This window comes from Canis lupus, chromosome 14, assembly GCF_048164855.1.
Source record: "Canis lupus baileyi chromosome 14, mCanLup2.hap1, whole genome shotgun sequence".
Classification (NCBI taxonomy): Eukaryota; Metazoa; Chordata; class Mammalia; order Carnivora; family Canidae; genus Canis; species Canis lupus.
Window position 1 is genome coordinate 36,051,000 of NC_132851.1, and position 17,181 is coordinate 36,068,180.

Consider the following 17,181-nt stretch of genomic DNA (forward strand, 5'->3'; position numbering starts at 1 on the left):
GAGAGAGAGGCAGTGACACAGGCAGAGATAGAAGCAGGCTCCCTGCAGGGAGCCGGACATGGGACTCAATCCCGGGACTCCAGGATCACGCCCTGGGCCAAAGGCAGGCGCTCAACCACTGAGCCACACAGGCGTCCCCCTATAGCATATTTTAAAGGTAATTCTCTAACGATAATAGGCATTTTAGGAAACTTCATGAGAATTTAATGTAGATTGTGACCATTTCACTGTCAAATGTTGATAACTTCATGAGGCCAAGTTCATATACAACTTCACAAATTAAGTTTTTTCCCTTGGAACTTGGGTGATACTCTTTGACTTTTTAACCCCTATCAACACTCTTGATGGGCCCTAAGAAAGAGACACAGATTTCCCAAATAGATAATAAGATGCTCAATTATTAAGACCTGTTTCTTGACCTCCTCTCCACATGAACCCAGGTGCTTGCAGCAGCATGCCTCTGAGCATCTGAAAGGCCCCAGGTAAGCCCTATCAAAGGGAGGTCAGGGAAAGTGCCCCGGGATCAGGTGGGCACTGTTGGTTTTAGTCATGGGGGAGGAGCCAGGGGTACATAAGGAGAAGACTGAGCCCTTCCTCATCTTGGTGGGTGGGGGCTGTAAGGCCATTTGCCTCAGTAGCTCTGTTCAGCAAGAATGGGTGCTGCGGGGTGCTTGGCCCTGCTGCGGGTACTGGGTTGGCTTGGAGAGGGCCTGTATGGTTTTTCAACAGGGCAAAGTTCTTGCTTTTTCTTTATGTTCTTTCTCTGGCTGACTCCTCCCTGAGCCTGCTCTAACTAGAGGTTTCTCTTTTCTATCTCCCTCTAACCAATGCAGGGGAAGACACAGAGTCCTCCTGGCTCTTTTTCTGAGGGCCTGTGGCTCTCTAAGGTCTGCTGCTGACCTCTCCCCAGAGGAAGTCTCCTTTCTCCTGAAGCCCCTACTTTATCTTCAGCAAAGGGACCCTGAGAATGACATGCCTTTAGCTCTGTAAGCCCAGGTGATCTCCAAGTTTCCCTTCCTGGAAAGGAGGCAGAAAGGACCTAATCTCCTAATGCTCAAGAACATAGCAGACTTGAGTCTGGGAGATTTGCCGTGGAAGCCAAGGCATGGGGTGGGGACACAAGGCTGCCATGGAGCCTGGGAAACCGGGTGTGGTGGGAGTTCCGTGCAGGGAAGCCTTAGCTGGGGGATGGAGGGGGGGTTCTCCTCTGTCTCCAGTGAGGAAGCAAACATGGCTGGGCTCTCTACAGACTATAGAATTAAGAGGAAAACAGCATCTTACCTGTTAATGGGAAGACTGGGCTACACTTCCTGCTCTCTCCTCTTCTGCATGGTGGGTGGTAGCTGTCCCTTCAGTGCCTAATAAATCCCAGGTGTTATTTTCTAAGTCTCTAAGTGATCCCTGTTGTAGTCGAGGATTAAATGGCTGCCACTGCAATCTTCTTTAACCTTTATGAAGCCTTAATAAGGTCCAGAAGTTCAGCTTCAGCCATCAGTGGTGGCTGATCAGCTGTGGGAGCTATGTGGCCTCTAAAGTGGCAGTGATAAGCTTGAGAACTTGGGTTTTTAATTCGACTGGTTAAGTAGCTCCTTACAAACAAAGGAACCTGGACCGAAGTAGAACAAGATACATGTGGCACACGGGCAGCCGCTAGTAGACTGTTATTCTCTCAAACTTGCACAACTAAGATCCTCTACCAATCCTTAAATAGACTGGTAGTTGCATTCTGCTACCTTGGGCCTGGGATCCAAAGTGCGGCAGCCCCATTGCCTAATTCTGCTTCAATCTTGGATCTGGTCAGCCCTTCCTCCTGTGATCTCAGCAACACTCGTTAGCCCTGTAAGGCTGTAGGGATGAGCTACATCTGGGTACCCCCATCTTGGCTGAGGACTGCAGCCTCTCTGATGTGCAGGGTGTTTCTGCTCCTCCCAGGCCTGTCACTTCCCCTTAATGGGAGGGGGCGGCAGTCTGAAACCAGACTGCTGAGCAGAGGGAAGGTTTGAGAACAGGAGCATGCAGGCTAGGATGGCAGGAGACTGAACTGCTCTAGGGTTGACCCGATGCTGTCCTCGGGCAACAACTTGAGGACTTGAGAATGGGGTGGAATATACCTCCTCTCTAGACTGACTCTGAACTGCAGGAACCATGGTGCCTTCTGGAGCTGACCTGGGTCAGTATAAAGTGTCCCTTAAGTTTGTAGAACCTGAATCTGACCTCCCAGCATGACAGGCCAGCAAGTTGAGACCAGGTGTCAGGGTGAAGAAAGTGATGTTCAGATTCTGGTCCTGAAGACCCTCTCGCTGTCTCTGCAGGCACAGGTATCTTGATGGAGGAGATAAAACTAAAGGAAGAGCAGGCAACAGCCGTCCCTGGGCTTGAGTAGTCAGAGGCCCTCAGCTGGAGCTAAGGATGGTGCTGGTTCACTTTCCAAATGCAGCGTGTTCTGTCTTCATTCGATGCCTCCATTAAGACCTAAAAGGCCCCTAGTTCCCCTGCCTGCTTGCTGTGTGTTCACAGATCTAACCTGGAATAGCAAGGGAGGGAGCCCAGACCCCTCGAACAACTGGGGTGCTGTTAAGTCCATCTGCCTCTCTGCTGGAGGGTGCAGACCTGAGGGTTTGTGGAAGAACGCATGGACTCCTATCCCCTATAAATCTTGTGGTGTTAATGCTTCATGACCCACCAGACCCCTTACAACTGTAGATCTACTGGAAGTGTGTGCTCAAAGGTTCTTTGCTGAGGGTGGATGTGCTTAAGTCTGGGAGCCACAGAGCCAGAGTAGTAGAGGCCTTTAGCCCCATCACTAGCTCGGAGCTGAATTTTTCAGAGTTCTGATATAGCCTGTTCTCCTAATCAGGACGATCCCACTTTGTTCTCTCCCCCACCCCCTGCCCCCATCCTGATCATGTCGGGTTTTGTCCATGAGAACTAATACACTAGACATGCCACTTTTCATGGTTCTGACAAGGTGAGTGTAGGACCTATCTAAACCATAGGGGGAATGGATCACGGACAGTAGCTCAGCCTCAGCTTTTCTCACACAGCAATGAGGCTGAGCCACAGAAGGACCAGAGAAGGACCAAGGCTTTCACTCAGGCAATTCTTAAGTCTAGACAGGATCTGATAACAATGGAGATGAATTTATTTGGACCAAAGGACTCTTAATGCTCACAATTCAGTTAGTGACCATTGTGACTTCCTGAGACCCTATGTCCCCCTGGATTTGCCTTAACTTCCTAAATAGATATGCGTTTTCTGTTCATGCAGGAAGCTCTTTGCAATAGTGAGCATGGTCTCCTCACCTTGACTTTTTGTTAATCTAACAGATGCATGGTCCTGTCTTGGAATATTGCAAAGCATCTCCAACTCCATAGCAGCTCAGTAATCAAGGGGTAAAGACCTGTTCAAGACAGAAGGAAGTCCAGATAGACTTAGTCCCTCCCCACTACCCTGCTAGTGGAGTATCCTGGGGAACCATGGCCTTGGGACACAGATGACCTGGGATGGTCTGGGCAAGCTCCCAGAATCTCAAGAGCCCTATAGTGGTACAGCTGAGGGAGGTGGTGGATGAGATGCCAAAAGTGCAGCTCCTGCCTCCACCCCCACCCAGGCCCTAAGAGGCAGGGTGCCCCTTGTGGAGAATACCTCAAGCATGACCACCTGATGTTTTTCCATCCATGAACAAGCCCCTCATCCAGTGACTGTTCCTGTGTCCCTACCTTACTTTGTCAGTTTGGTTCCCAGCTAGAGTGACTCCATACTTTTTTTTTTTTTTAATGCCATCTGTCCTGAGGACAGGAAGGACCAGAGGTGTCCAGGGGTAGTAGGAAGAAATATGGCCTGAAAGAGGAGACAATGTGCAACTCAGAAAACCCTGGAACAAAATGCCTGTCAATATCCCCAAAACTTAAATTCAGTTAACATAGCGTACTACTAATTTCACAGGGAATATAGAAAATAGTGAAAGGGATCACAGGGATAAAGGAGAGAAAATGGGGTGGGGGAATCAGAGGGTTGACAGAACATGAGACTCCTAACTCTGAGGTTAGTGGAAGAGGAGGTGGGTAGGGGGTGGGGTAACTGGGTGACGGGCACTGAGGGAGGCACTGGATGGGATGAGCACTGGGTGTTATGTTGGCAAATCGAACAATATACAAAAGTGTACTAGTTTCAGAGGTAGTTCAGGGACTCCTCAGTTGCATAGAATACCTAGTGCTCCTCACGTTACGTGCCCTCCTTCACGCCAATCCCCTTCCCCACCAGCAACTGTATCATAGTTGAGTCTTCTGATTTCATCTTATTTTTTTCCCCTCTTCCCTTTTGCTCCTGTTTCGTTTAAGTTGCACATGAGTGAAATCTTACTGTCTTTTCACTTAGGATAATATCCTAGTTCCATCCACATTGCAAACAGTAAAATTTAATCTGGAATAATCCATTGTGTATATAGCCCACATCTTTATCCATTCACCAGTTGATGGACTTTTGGACTCTTCCTGTAGTTTGGTTATTGTGGATATTGTTGCTATAAACAGGGTGCAGGGGCCCCTTCAGATGATCCTTGCACTGTTCTGGATACTTAAATTATTTCTTTGAAATCCTGGGAGCATCTCCTGTCTCAGGCTTATGCTATGGAGCTCATCTTTGAGGACCATGGGCTCCTTTTCCTATACGTGTATGGTCTTGCAGTGGCTCTTAAGAGCCAGCTGGCCTTGCTATTCACATATGGTTCAGCATGTCACAGGGACATAAGGACTGGGGGGCGGGGCTGGAGCTTGCTCCCCACAGGTGGCTGATTCTACTCTGGCCAGCACCGAATAAGATGCCTTGCTAAAGCTGACCTAGGAAATTGGGAAGGTGATCTTATTTGAAACTACAACTTGATGGACCTGTGTATCTTCAGTTGAATATTCCTTTCCCATAACCTGGGCTTTTCTGATAAGCCTGTCTCACAAGAGGGGTGCCACTTAGCTGGGAGGTGGGGGGTTGTGTGTAAACCATTCTTGCTGAAACAAGCCTGAGGTGGGAATGTGAAGCTCCTCCACAGGCAGCGTCCAGGCCCGTCCTCGTCCTCTCCTTATCCACTTCTATGCATTGCGCTGCAGAACCTTCTCCCAGCTACTCTCAACTGACACAAGCCCTATTCTAGATTTTTAGGATGGAGCCATAAAAAGTGGAAGACTACCCCGGTCTTAGATCCTCCAATAAACAGACACTTTACAATAAAAACCAGGACCAGGTGTGTGAGAAGAGCTTTGATCTTCCTTTCCCTAACATCAGCTGTGTCCTCCGAGCTCTTATCTCAAATCCAGATCCTCTTGGTCCTCTTTGTATGCATCCAGTCTTGTCAAAGCTTTGTTAGCAACTTCTCCACAAGCTAGTAGCTGACCTGCCAGTCTAGCTTCTAGTGGAGTCCAACTAGCCCTGCCTTGCAAGGATTTGTCTCCATGCACATTATCCCCCCATAGCACACGTCTCCAGGAAAACCGACCACAAAGCAGCCAGTGAAGAATCTATAGTTTTGTTGGGACCATAACTCTCATGTTCCTAACAGAACATGTGATTATCCGCTTTCCCCTCCAGCATTGTGCTTGATGCAGAAGATAAGCTAGTGAGATGGGAAAGATAATAGTGAATATTTCACTTTTAAGCTTTAGCACACAAGCATTCTCACCTGGGCCCTCCAGAAGAACTCTCCTGTACCATACTTGAAGGTCTCTAGTTCCTGAGGGATCTCAACTGCAAACTTGCAGTCCCTGAGTCCAGGCAAGACTAGAAGGTACAGGTATATCTCTAATACTGCAGCTTCCATTCCAGACCACCATGATAAATTGAGGCACTACTGTAACCTGTGGCTTTCCAATACATAAAGTGAGGTCTAAACCGTAGTTCCAAGTGTGTGATAGTGGGTCTAAATGCATACTCTAAATGGCTAAAAACTAAGCACTGAGCTTTCAGTGAGACCATCTTGATGGTGGAAGGTCTTGCCTTGATGGTGGCTGAAGGCTGGGGTGTCTAGCAAGGTCTTAAGAGGACAGTGAAGCTTGCCACATCAATTCTTTGTTTTTCTCATGTGATGCTGCTGGATAGCCTTCTACCCCCAGTAGAAGTTCCTTCAGGATTGGACCAATCCTCTCCATCCCTGATGCTGCTTTATCAACTAAGCTTATGGAATATTCTAAACGCTTTATCATTTCAACAGTCCTCGCAACCTTTCCAAATCCTACCTTCAGCCTCCGATTTGAATTCTAGTTCTTGAGTTAATTCCCCCACATTTGCAGGGACTGCTCTGATGTCCAGAATGTCTTCCATGAGGGCTGGAATCAACTTCTTCCAAACTCCTGTTTTGCTATGTTGACCTCTTCATGAATCAGGTTTCTAATATTATCTAAAGTAGATAAGGACACCTTTCCCTAAGGTTTTCAACTTGCCTAGTTCCATCAGAGGAATCCCTAGCTCTTCTAGAAGACTTAAGTCCATGACCCCTTGATTAATAGGCTACAGGATTGGTGTTAGCAGGTGTGAAAATAATCTTGCTAGAAGTCTCCATCAGAGCTCTTGGGTGACCAGGTGCCTTGTCAGTGAAGAGTAATTTTTTTTTTTGAAAAGTCTTTTCTCCCAAGCAAGAAGTCTCCACAGTAGGTTTAGTCTTCAGTAAACCATGTCCTAGACAGATATGCTGTCACCCAGGCTTTGATGCTCCACTGAAGAGCACTGGCCCCTAGCAAGAGAGTTGGCCTGTTTGCCTGGCTTCAAAGCTTCAGAACTGACTTCTCTCTAGCTATGAAAAGCCTAGATGGCAAACAGAGGGGAATGACCAGTCAGTGGGGCAATCCGAATACACATTAAATTTGCTATCTAACACGGGTGTGATCCCTGGTGACCCAAAATCCTTACAATAACCTCAGATCCTAAAACAAATAGCTTGAAATGTGAGCATTACCAAAATGAGACGTGGAGTAAGCAAATGCTCTTCAGGAGGTAATGGTGCTGGTGGATTCACTGATGCAGGGTTGCCACAAGCCTTTTTCCTTTTCCTCAAGGAAAATATCTGCAAAGCAAATCAAAATATACCTGTATTTTTCAGAACCATACTGGGCTTGAGTTCATCCAAGGAATTGATTCAGGTTCTTCAGTTTGTGGGTTTGTGTGTGGTGGTTTTATTTTTGTTTTTTTTGTTTTGTTTTGTTTTGTTTTTTTGTTTTTGTTTTTTTTGCTTTGTGTGGGAAGACTAAGGAACTAAATGGGTCTAGACTCTGGGACCCAGAGGCCCAAAGCTGAGTTTCTATCTTTGACCTTATTGGAGGTTGCCAGTGTAGTGATGAACAGAGGAAATGAACCAAGCCAATACCTTGCTGGTGAGGGTTGAGTAGTGGGGAGCCCAAGTGCTACCAGTAGGTCTTCTCACCAATAACCAGGGTGCTGACTTTCACTATATTCACATGGAGAACCTCAAGGTTATAGGGTCATCTTAAAGTGGCCAAAACTTTTTTCCAAAGGCCTAAAACTTTCTTCAGATCTTTCATAATCTAGCTGGTATAGAGTCCTGTAGTTCCTCAAGGCTATGGTCCAGTGTTCCCTGATCCTGGGTCAAATCCTGTACCTCTTGGATCTAAGTGGCCAAAATCGGACTTTCCTGGATTCCTTTTCCTAGGAGACCTATGCCCAAGATACCCCTTCCAGTCACCACTAGCCTTACATGGCATTCCTTCCATTTCTAGTATCTGGCAAAATCCTTCCTGGAAGGATTTACAATCCTGCAGGTTACAGAATAACTGGAAAATGCTTCTTGAAGGGTGACCTAAGCAATTTCCTGGTGTACTCCCTGGAGTGCTAAAACCCCTCCAAGTCCTAATTTCTGCACCTGCCAGATCTCTCCCTTACCCCATGATTCCTATGGTAGGTTTTTGGTCAGGTCACTTGGCATTCTCTGCAACTTGGGGATGGCCCTCTATGTACACTCAGATGCTCTTATCTACAAATCATCCCAATATGGTCCTGTGCTTTGACCTACAGTCATACATGGATTCTTCTACCATTATAAGTGGAAGGTTTAGATATTCAGGCTTTATACATAGTTCTTTCATGTAGCTACCCTCCATGTATAAAAGTAGACTTCAATATTCCAGACTTTCCACTGGCTGCCTAATAGGTGAAATGTGTCAAGGTGACTCGCTCATCAAAATTAGCAAAATTCACCTGTGGCTGCATCCATCTCTTCCATGCTTTGCTTTCCTTGGTTTCCTGGGCACTCCGTGGTGGGCACATAATTCCACGGTACCTGTTGCCACGGCATCAGTTGTCGCTTGCATATTCCTACTTCTGACTCCTCCATTCCTAGTGGAGGCCTTCTGAAACCTGGCCACATATCTGAATTCATATCTGAGGTGCCCAAATTCAAAGTCTCAGTAAAATAGCTAGCGGGACTGTCTTGTTCAGTGTCCTCTAAACCTGCTATGCCCCACTGTTTCCAATCTTTGTGTTAATGGCAGAAGAACTGTGGTGTCTAACTTATCAGACTTGAAATAGCCAAATCATCAAATCACAGGTCCCTTTAATAGTTTGATCTGCCCTTCCACTATCCCTTGTTCGTTTTCCAGAGTTAGGAGTCTCCTATTAGGGAAGGTTGGGGGATGGGGTGACGGGGTGACCAGCACTGAGGCAGGGCACTTGACAGGATGAGCAGTGGGTGTTAAACTATATGTTGGCAAATCAAACTTCAAGAAATTTATATAAAATAGTTGGACCTGCCTACTTTGTATGTCCTTAGGTTGGCTCACCTATTAATCTACTTAGGAGACCAGAAATAACTCTGGAAATGGTCTTCATTCTTAATTTTTTTATCTTAAAGGTTAGCTAAAGCTCACCTCTCCACTGAAAACCAGTAGCTACAGGAATTGGGGGTCAACCTTTCTCACATCCCTTAACCATGCAGAATGTGTTAGAGGGAGATAAGAGACAGATGGGCAAGGTTGGTGAGGGGATTTACCAGGTATCTAGGACTTGTAATGTCCTGGAAAAACTCCAGTGACATGAACTGTGTTGAGTTAAGAGGAGCTTCAACTTTCTGATGGAGTGGAGAAAGGAACAACACATCCTGGGCGGCAGCAGGTTGTGCCCTTTTGGGAGGGGAGAAGCTTTCCTGGAAGCCTTTCCTACTCCCCTGAAATTCCAAATTCTAAGAACTTCCTGAAATTCCAATCTTTTCCCCCAAGTGGTACCACAGGATACCTTTGGGATCATTCCTGATCATAGTGTTCCTAAAACTGAACCTGACCATCTTCCACTCCATAAACCTCCAAGTTATCAGGGAATAGATGGTGGGGGGATGAATCTGTACTTCTGCCTGTTGGCTATGTACTAAAAAGTAATGGCTACTGCCTAAGATGGGGAACAATTCAAATCTGCTCAGGTAACCTTGCCGTTCTGAGATGCTTGGCTGCCCAGGAGTTCTGCCCAAAGGGGGTGGGCACCAGGCATGGACCATGAGGGCATTCTCCAGTCCTGTAGCTTGTGCTGAGCTAGTTCCAGAACAAGTAAGGGCAGACCCAGAACTTCCCTGGGCATATCCTAGCAGCTTAGAGGGAACCAAGCTCCTATGACATACATCAAATCCTAGCTTCTGATAATTACTTAGGCATACTTTTAGGACCTGATAGGTGTTTATGAAACAATCTGGACTGTACTGAGGCTTATTTGTAACCTTCATTTAAAGCAAAAATAGTTCTTATAGAAGGTGTAAAGTTAATAAGCATTAACTCTTCGGAAAACTTGTCTATCCTAGTTTCCTAACCTACAATGTGTGCACATTGGACCTCTTTTGCTGCATCCTATATTTTTATGCCCTTTCTGTATCCATTTTTGACCATGTCCTCTATACCATCTCCCAAGGGTACGGTACCTATTCTGTCCATTGAGTTAACTTGGAAGATGAGATGTTGGATCCTAGCTAGCAATATTCTGTAACCTGCCTCTAGGACCATGGCCATGCCAGATCATAAGGCATGAGCTGCTGGACACTTGCAGAGCCCAAGAAATTAGACCTGCATGCCTGCATGTGCACACACATATCATGAGTGGGAATAATGCCTCAACTTCTGCTTGCCACAGGAGCAGGTGCCAAGTCCAAGTGTGGCTAAATGCTTGAAACCACAAAGTTTCAAAACTGCCTTATGGGGCAGCATATCTGCAGGGGGAGTGTAGACTTCAGGTTGGAAGGGGCAGGCAAATGCTCATCGGAGTTCAGGGCAAGGCTGAAAGAAACTGCGGGTCTACTTGGTGGTCAAGAGGCTTCTTTAACCTGGCGTGTGGGGAGAGGGAGTTGGCCTCTGCCAATGACGAAAGTACTGCCAAAGCTCCTCGGATGAGGAGTACGGCTCTGGGTTTGTGGGCAGAAAATCTTTAGCAGTGTTTACTTCAGAGGATAGGTACATGCTTGATATCTTGTTGGTGGCCATGGTTCTTAGGAAGGGGCCTGTAAAGATCCTGATTTGGGGGTTTGGCTCTAGACCTATCTTGTAGACAGTTGGAACTTAAACATTTCTAAGAACAGATTAAACTTTGGCACTAGTGGCTCTACAGAGCCCGACCTGTCCCAGTCCCCATATCAGGGTCTGTTTCCATACCGGTAGGAAAGCTCTGAGGACCATGCTTCAGGAGAAACTAGATTACTTGTGATCCACAAAAGGGATTACAACATCCTGTCAGATGTCTTGAAGGCTAAAGCAGGACTTCAGCTTGGCAATCCAGAGGAGTATGTGAAAGACTGATAGTTGGCTTCCGTTCCAGTATTCCTGAACTCCGCATGTTTCATGGAGATACCATCAGTATGAAAGAGCAGTTGTTCTTACCCTTCAAATTGTAACCACTCTAAAATGGTCATGTGGATGAGAAAGATTAAACTTAGGTAGAATATTAGAATCACATTTTTTTAGAACGCATTATGAGCTTTTTTGACTCTGAACTGAGACTGCTCAGCCAATTGGTTAAGATTTTCAGTATAGTGGGAAACCTGGGAACTAGAATTCTAGATTCTCCTGAGACTCTGGAAATAACCTGTGGAATGTCCTATGAATGGAGTAGCTTCCTACTACATAAATCATGCTGCCATTGTCATGGGCTGTTGCTTACTGTAAATTCTTGATGTTAATGATCAGAGATCACTGAGAGCCTGTCAGTAGATATCTGAAGGGAATCTCAAACTAGTGTCACCTTAAATTTACAGCCACAACTGGGGTACCATAATCTTAAAAGGCTAATGCCTTAGCCTGTACCCCTATTTGGTACAACTATGGTTGGGGTTGCTAATATTGGCCCCTATGGCCATTAGAATACTAGCTAGGATTCCTCCTGAAGCAAACACATCACCCAAAGCAGACACATTCAGCTTGTTCTTTCCCTCAGGAACTTCAAGTGGGGCTGGGAAATAGGTCTCTAGGCACTGAGGAAACCAGACTTTCACAAACCAAGAAAGGCATATTCTGGACAGTAGAGGGGAGGTAATAGAACAGCAGTAGACAAAGTCAAGTAGAAAACATCTCCCTCCCCTCAAAAACTTTGTGGAAGTTTGTTGGAGATGAAAGAGCAGTAGTTGGCCAGAACCCAAATTGGAGACCTGGAATCAGAAATCCTGAAAGCAGGAGGGGGAGCTTAAAGGGTTGACTGGGGTCTGGGTGGAACATAAAACTTTGCCTTTGGATTCTAAGGTACTAAAAATCGGGTGGATTCAGGTATTCTTGCTTTTTACCTCAACTCCCCCACCTTTAAAATAAGGAGGTCCACTGGGTTTCATGCCAGAGCAAGACTGGAAAGATCTCTGAGGCCAAGACTTTCTGGGTCAGCTTGAATTTTTCTGTTAAGTCTTAAAATTTCAAGCTACTCACTTTTCCTTGGAACAAGAAGCTAGAAATATGGATGATGGAGCAACATAGTCTGTGGCTGGACAGGACCTATAATTATGGTACAAGGAAGACTTCTGATAGTCACTTTTTCCTTAGGTGTAAATCCTAGGGGATTAGAAGTCTCCAAGTAAATCACACAAGAATCTCTGGTACCACCAAAAACCTATCAAATCACCTGGACACGTATGGCAACCATCTACCTCCTGAGGCTTCAAAAGTTTTCCACTCCAAATTTGGCTTTAGGCATACCTTGTTGACTAACTTTTTAAATCTTGAATCTGTTTTGATAATGAAAGCTTTAAAAATTCTTCCAGAAAAACAACTTGCATTGGCATCCGAGATGCATTTACAGTAGACTCCAAGGGTGGGCTGGAAGTATTTCAAGGGGTTTCCCTGCCCGAGAGCTAACTGCAGGGAGAACTAAACTTCTAAAGCCTAGAAGGGTCCATAACTGTCCTATCCTCTCCAGGAACAAACTCCAAGGTCCTTACATTTCCTAGACAACCTGAAACAAGGGTGACACATGGACTCAAGCTTCTCCTCTATGGATCTGAGCACTTTTGAGGGACTAGTTCAGGACCTGAGAGTAGAAGTCTAGATGTTACTATCCAAATCTCCTAAAAGATGAGCCCATCTAGATGCCAGGTGATATAAAGATGTTCCAGCTTTGTTGGTCCACCCCAGAGTCCTTGAAGCTCAAATCAAGAATGGTCTTTAGAGAATCATCTGGGGCCAGGCAACTGCAAGATTGTGGATAGTTGTGGTCTACCTCAGTCCCAGTATCTCAAATGCACAGATCTACTCTCAAAACAAGTTTGAGAGAATGTTCTAGGTCCTAAAACCACAACCATACTATAAGGATGGATAATGGAGGATGTTGGTGAGGATAGCTGAAAATATTAATCACAGGGTTATGACTAGATAAGGACAAGATGTGGAGGCTAGGAAGTGTTGAACAGAAGCTAGAACTTCCATGGCTTCACCCCAAGATTTGGGGGGGACAGCAGGTTGATTGGACCCAGGAGGAGAGACCACCTAAGAACTTCTACTCAACATGGGATTACAGCCATGGGGCTGAGCAGCAGGGGATGAGCTTTTTTCCCCCATGGTCAGGTCAACTTTTCTTTTGGGTCTAAGATCCTGAGAAATCGAAGTGGGGATCTGTGACCCTTCTCCAGATCACTAGAAAAATTTGCTCTAAAGCCCATAGGGGAAGAAGCCATTTAGATCTTATCTACCTTTGAACAGTAGATCAATAATTCTGCCATCACAGGTGCTCACGGCAGACAGTGCAACAAGAATTCCACTTTTAAAGCTTCCTAAACAAGCTTGACACTTACACAAGGCTAGTCTCACTAAGACTACTTAATAGATCATTAAATCGGGAAGTACAGGGTCTCAGGAAGCAGATGCCCAGACCGAGTTTGGAACATGAGGTATAAGCAGCAGTGAAGGGAGCGGGGGAGGTGGGGAGAAGCAGTATTGGTCAGATGGAAAGGTTTGAACTTCTGGTGCAGACCCAACAAGGCCACTGCTAACCCAGCACAGAGCTCTGGAACTGATGTAGTGTCTGAGTAACCTGCAACATAGCTTTCCTCCTGTGTAACCCAGGTGCCCCCTTACCTGTCCTGTGTCCCAATCCCCTTCCCGTGAGAATCTTAGGATTCTCCTCTCCCACCAGCACTGGGACCTCATAAGTAATCCCTGAATAAAGTCCTGGGCAGTATCCAGGATTCTCCCCACTGTGTCTAGCCTGAGAGTAGCTAGCAGCCTGCCTCGGGCAGCATCCAAGTGAGCTTCATAGCTCCAGCTTCATCAGACAGGAGGATTTGCTTCTACCACACCAATCAGATCATCCACTCAGTCTAGGCATGGTATAAAAGTCTGTTTTGGAGACCAGTATGTGACTATGCATCCCCATGGACTCTCAACCTATGGCGTCTAGTTCATGATCTTAGCTGTGTCTTTTAACCCGGGACTAGGTGAGGGGAATGTTCAACTTCATGTGAAATTCTAAATGTTTAGAGTTTGTCTAAAGGACCTAGTTTGTCCTTGTCCTAAATGAAGAATCAAGAAAATGGCTTCAAGTTCAAGAAAGCAAAATTCCCTGTGATCCTTTTTTTCTTAAATAAAATTTTTATTGGTGTTCAATTTACCAACATACAGCATAACACCCAGTGCTCATCCCAAGTGCCCCCCTCAGTGCCCGTCACCTACTCACCCCCACCCCCGCCCTCCTCCCCTTCCACCACCCCTAGTTCATTTCCCAGAGTTTAGGAGTCTTTATGTTCTATCTCCCTTTCTGATATTTCCCATCCCTGTGTAATCCTACAGATTCTACTGAACACTGAAGTCTTCAGTGTCACTAGTGAATGACCAAATGTTGGGTGTGTTCTTTCTACTTAGAAAACTTGAGCTGGGGTGGGGGGAAGCAAGATGGTGGAAGAGTAGGGGTCCTCAACTCATCTGGTCCCACAAACTTACCTAGATAACTTTCAAAACCTCCTGGATACCTACAAATTTGACCTGAGCTACAAAGAGAACAGCTTATATGCTAGAGTTCTTGCATCTGACGAAGTAGAAAAGCAGAAAAAACTAAAGGGAGGAGGAACCATGGCAAGCTGGGGGAGAGTGGAGCCCCTGAAAGCCTCCAGGCATGAAAGCCCAGCCCTGGACAAGTGGGAACTTTAAAAATCCATGCCTGAGTTTTCCCTGACTTAAAAGTGCTTAGCAGGGAAATAGGGCAGACTCACAGGAGGGGCAGTGAAGCCTCAAGATTCCTGGAGACTGAGGGGCGCCGGAAGAAAGCTCCCCCCAAACCATGGTCTACTCCTGGTAGAGGGCTGGAATGCTGCAGCCCTCGTGGCATTGTGGAGAAGCTTGCCAGTTACACAGGTCTGCTCTGGAGTTCCCTTTATCCTAGAGTCCAGCGATGGACAGAGGTGACTGTCCTGTTCCTTCTGGAGAAGCAGTCCTGGGAGTGCAGGGCCCTGGATCCGAGGGCATCCAAGTGGACAAAGCTGGCTATCCCTCTGTTCCCCCCTGGGACAAGAGGAAGTGAGGAGGGCACAGGACAGCGGGATCTGTACTGCCTCTGGGCGCTCTGCAAGTTGTGCAGATCCATGCACCCATACCTGCCCCAGGAGCATCTAGGCCAGTGTGGACTTGGGGGACTGAGGCTAGTTACTCGTGGGGAGCCCTTAGCTCTGGAGATCTGGCCACTGCCATATTTTTCCCCTGTCTTTGCTTTTCACCTGTAAGAGGCGGGGCCTCTAGGGAACAAAGGCCTCACAGGATAAATAGCTCAAACTGAGCCTGGCACCTGCCAAGGCATGGGGCAGCTCTTCTCAGGCACAGACACCTGAGAATCAGCAAGCAGGCCCCTCCCCTAGAAGAACTGCTGGAAGTACAAGAGAAAGGCAAGTTTACTGGACAAGCTGCACTAGAAATCCCCAGGACTGAGGGGAAAAACAGTATATAGAACAAGAGGGTCTCTTTTATTATGACTCTTATTTATATCAGGTTAAAGATTTCCATGATTTTTCTTTTCTTGCCTTAACTACAATATTTTACCAACTCTTCATTTTTTCCCTTTTATTTTCATACTTCTACAATTATAGGTCTTAGATAGGTTTTTCACTTCTGGATTCCCTTCAACATATTCAATTTAATTTTGGTAAATATAGGAAGTGAGGTGTTTGTTTTTTTGTTTTGTTTTGTTTTGTTTTTACAATGGTGGAAGTTAGTACCTTCTAACACAAATACACCCAGAACGAAGTAGAACACCGTGCTCACTTAGAGACTGCATGCTCTTCCTTCCCATTCTGCCCCACTATTTTATCTTGTTTAGTTTTGTGGTTGATGGGCCTTCATAGAAGTTCTGCTTGCTTACATAAATTTGGAATTGAACATCTAACTTACAGAACAAAACATGCTCAGAACCAAGAGGATCACCCTCTAGGTCCCCTCAGGGAGACTATATTCTCTCTCTACCACTACTTCCTCACCACCACTACCTTTTTCTGGCTTTTTTACTATTTAAAAACTTACTTAGTGGGCTTTTTTTTTTTTTTCTGGTCTTGGACTTCTTCAGAATTGTCTAAGGTGTATTTTGCTTAGGTTGTGGTTATTTTTTTGACTCGGCTCACTCACACAGCCACTCTGCACTAGACAAAATGAATAGAAGGAAGAACTTACAAAAAAGAACCAGAAGCAATACTCTACCACAGAATTACTGAATGTAGATTTAAATATGTCAAATTCAATTCAGAAGTAAACCATAAAGTTATTGGTGGCTCTGGAAAAAATCCTAAAGGACTCCAGAGACTTCCTGCAGAATTGAGATCTAATCAGGCCAAACTAAAAATTAACGGAGATGCAGTCCAAACTTGATGCCCAACTGCTAGGGTTAATGAGGTGGAAGAGTCAGTGATATATACAAGTTGACGGGAGAGAAGGAAGTTGAGGAAAACTAAAGAACCCACAAGGAAAGGCTTAAGGAAATGATAGGTTGGGAAGGAAGAATGTCTAACTGGGATTCTAGAAGAAGCTGAGACAGGACCACAAAGTATATTTGAATAAATTCTAGCTGGGAACTTCCCCAATCTGGGGAAGGAAACCGACATTCAGATCCGAGAGGACCCATCCCAAAATCAAAAACTGCTCAACACCTCTACATCTAGTGAAACTTGCAAATTTCAAAGATAGAGCATTCTTAAAGCAGTGCAAGATGAGTTTCTTATATGGGCAGAAATATCAGAGTAACAGATCTATCCAGAGATCTGGCTGGCATGATATACAAGGTACTAAATGAGAAAAACATGCAGCCAAGAATACTTTATCCAGCAAGGCTGTCCATCAGAATAGGAGATAAAAAGCTTCCAGGATAGAAAGTGAAAGAATGCGACCACCAAATTGGCTCTGCAAGAAACCTCGGGGTGGGGGGACCCTATAAAAAGGGAACCCAAAGAAAACAATCCACAAAAACAGGGACTGTATAGGTAATAGGACACTAAATTCATATCTTTCAATAGTTACTCTGAACGTGAATGGGCTAAATCCCATCAAAATATCCAGAGTAACTTTCTGGATTAAAAAAAAACAAAACCCAACTATATGCGGTCTACAAGAGACTCATTTTAGACCTAAGGACACCTCCAGCCTGAAAAGGGGTGGAGAACCACTTACCATTCAAATGGTCCTCAAAAGAAAGCTGGGGTAGCAATCCTCATATCAGATAAATTAGTTTATACCAAAGACTAATAGATGGAAGGACACTATATCC

General features: G+C 45.6%; 1 long non-coding RNA gene across 3 annotated transcripts; it reads right to left on the minus strand.

Moving 5' to 3' along the window:
* Nucleotides 1-3,119: 3,119 nt before the first annotated feature.
* LOC140603894 (uncharacterized) lies at nt 3,120-9,153 on the minus strand. 3 transcript variants are annotated; one of them, XR_012006899.1, is made up of 5 exons: nt 8,987-9,153; nt 8,197-8,379; nt 6,941-7,048; nt 3,646-3,840; nt 3,120-3,400 (listed from the first exon to the last, which is right to left on the minus strand). It is a non-coding gene; the product is annotated as an uncharacterized lncRNA (long non-coding RNA). The 3 variants fall into 3 exon arrangements; XR_012006900.1 differs by having other exon boundaries at nt 3,720-3,840; nt 8,197-8,355; nt 8,987-9,151; XR_012006898.1 differs by having other exon boundaries at nt 3,720-3,840; nt 8,987-9,151.
* Between the last annotated feature and the right edge of the window lie 8,028 nt (nt 9,154-17,181).